The sequence below is a fragment of the Mandrillus leucophaeus genome, unplaced genomic scaffold (assembly GCF_000951045.1).
Source record: "Mandrillus leucophaeus isolate KB7577 unplaced genomic scaffold, Mleu.le_1.0 Scaffold494, whole genome shotgun sequence".
Lineage (NCBI taxonomy): Eukaryota > Metazoa > Chordata > Mammalia > Primates > Cercopithecidae > Mandrillus > Mandrillus leucophaeus.
In genome coordinates, this window is record NW_012105298.1 from 1,488,169 (window position 1) to 1,491,163 (window position 2,995).

The window sequence follows — 2,995 nt, forward strand, 5'->3', positions numbered from 1 at the left end:
CTTGAACCCAGGAGGTGGAAGTTGCAGTGAGCCGAGATCGTGTCATTGCACTCCAACCTGGGCAACAGAGCAAGACTCCATCTAAAACAAACAAACAAACAAACAAATGCAGTATTTAATTCTAAATGTATAAGACCTTTATCAATCTTTATAATAAATAAATCACACTATATATGTTTTTCTGGAACTTTCATATTTTTGCCTTAAATTGTATTTTTAGGGTTATTCATATTTTGTTTCATTGATCTATCATTGCTGTATAGACATCAATTTAATATACTTCCATTTACAGTCTGTTCTATCAAAAATATTTGGAATATATCCAGGTTTTGTTATTATAAAATATACAGCCATCAGCATCCTTGCACATGTCTCCAGCTGTACATGTGCAAAAATTTCCAGGGTATATTAAAAGGTATATTAAAAAGCTAAAAGCCTTTAGCTTTTTAGCTGTGCCAAATTAACTTCCAAAGAGAGTTAGCATTTCAGACTCACAATGGACATGTTTCTCATTCCCACTTACACATGCTTTTGTCAAACTCTTAAATTTTTATAAATATGATAATTAACAAAAGGTATTCTTCTGTAGCTTTAGTTAGAATTTTCTTGATTACCAATGAGATTGGGCCCTTTATATTTCCTCTCTGTAAATTGCCTATTCATGTTTTCTGCCAATTACTCCCTTTTTCCCCATATCAGTTCACTATGATTGTTTATTCTAGAAATGGGACTTGTTGATTATGTCTATGGTAGATTGAATCATTGTTTAACAAATATGCTCCTCTCTCTTTTGGAACAGGACATGCTGAGTTTGGCCCTTTGTCATACTTTGGAGTGTGAATGGAAGTCACAATGTCTCTGTTCTAAGCTAAGGTGATAGGAGGAATATTAAGTAGCTGACAGCTGTCTTTCAATCCCATCTTCTGCCACAGCTTGCTGTATGTGCTGAGCAGCTACTTGTCTCAGATTGAGGAAACACGTGGAGCTGACCTAAAGCACTCCTGACCAAGTACAGCCCAACTCAGATTTCCTACCTTTCATTACTACCCTGCAGACATATGAGTGGAAAATAAATGCTTGTTATTGAAAACTACTGAAATAATTTCAGTAGTTTATTACTAGAATTATTTTTTACACAGCATTATCACAGGAAATAATTACTATATATTTGTTACAATATTTTTATTACATCTGTGGCTTTCTGATCCTTTTTTAATGGTATCTTCATGAACATAAGTTCTTAAATATAATTCCTCAAATATCACTTCAGTGATTTGAGTTTATGTCTTGATTAGGAAATCGTTTATTTCCAAATCAATTATTTTCTTAGATTTCTTCCTAATAATTTAAAGTTTCCCTTTCACTCTCAAGTACTTAATGTATTTGGGTTTTATTTCTTTTCATGAATAGCGAAGAGTAAAACATCAATACCTCCCTTCCCTTCTTTTCTACCTTTCCTTTATTTTCCTTTCCTTCCTTTTATTCTCCTTTCTTTCTTTCCCCTGGCCTCTCTTAATCTTGTTCTTTCTCTTTCTCTCTCATTTTCTTTTGTGGTTATTCATTTGCTTAATTTTTCTAACTTTCATTATTGAAAACTATTTTCTCATTTCTGATTTCACTTACATGTTAGTTTGCCACATATGTTTGGGTTTTCATCTTTATTGTCTTGACCCCTGTGATAATATCACACAGCCTTCATTTCTAGAGATTCCTACCCAGTCTTGATATCTGTTAGGTGAAAAGTCATAGCCTGCTCTTCAAAATTGTCTTGCCTAATCTTGCTCTTTACTTATTTTTTATGTTTATTTTTCTCAAAGTACTGTATTTATACTGATTAGGAATGCATTTTCTTTGATTAGACAACTAGATAGGCTGTTAGGAAGAATTAAAACAAACAAAACAAAACAAAACAAAAACCTTGTCTGTGGGATGCATTTTAGGGGACAGGTATTTTTCTGTTCCGTTGTCTATGTCTGGATATGTTCTTTGTTTTCAAGCCAATTGGTAAACAGATGAAATAATTTTATTCTCTCATAGAGACAGACAGAATATGAAGTTACCTTGTTTGTTACTATTTAGTGATCTAAAAAATTATAAACTAATTTGCCCTATTTTGCAATTATGTACATTTGATTGAGGTGTTGGAGACTTTGTCAGAATATTGACTTCTTTTCTAATAAAATATACTATAGCCATAATATATCTCTGAATTAATTATAAATTAGCAAGGTTTGGACTTTATTTGGGGCATTAGTTGCTGAAATAACTTGTGTAAGGTAGTTCTCTAGAGCAGGCAGTCTCCCTTCATGGACTTAGAGGACACCCATGTAGCCAGCAGAGTTCCAGTTTGCTACCACTGTTTCTACTCTTTAATTGTTCATATGTATCTAAGAATCAGCTTTTCAAGCTTCATGAAAATAATTGGTAGAAATTTTAATTGAAATGGAATTGAATTTTAACATAATTTTCTTGGAAAATACACACTTTTACATTCCTGAATGTTTCTATATATGATTCAAGTTATTTAGGTCTTTAATGTGTTTCAATAAAGGTTATGATTTTCTAAAAAATGTCTTTTACATATCTTGTGAGATTTATTTTTACTACCTTATATTTTTTGTTGTACTCAGAGATAACATTTTCATATAAAAGTTTATTTTATTTTCTAATGTGGACAAATGCCATATAATTCATCTTATATCTGTAGCAACCATCCCAATCTCTATTAATTCTGTCTGAAGATTCTTTTGGGGCTTCTGTTTTGAAAACAACACACCTGATATATGCTGATAGCTTCGTTTCCGCCTCAAAATCTTACGTTTTTTTCCTTTCTTCTTATTCTGGCTAATCCTTTTAGAATGATAATTGAATAGCAATTAGCACAGTGGGTGTCATTATCATATTCTTTATTTAAGATATAAATTATTTTAATATTTTACTATTAAATGTTATTTTTTCCAGATTTTTATCACATTAGAGAAGTTTTTTTTAATTC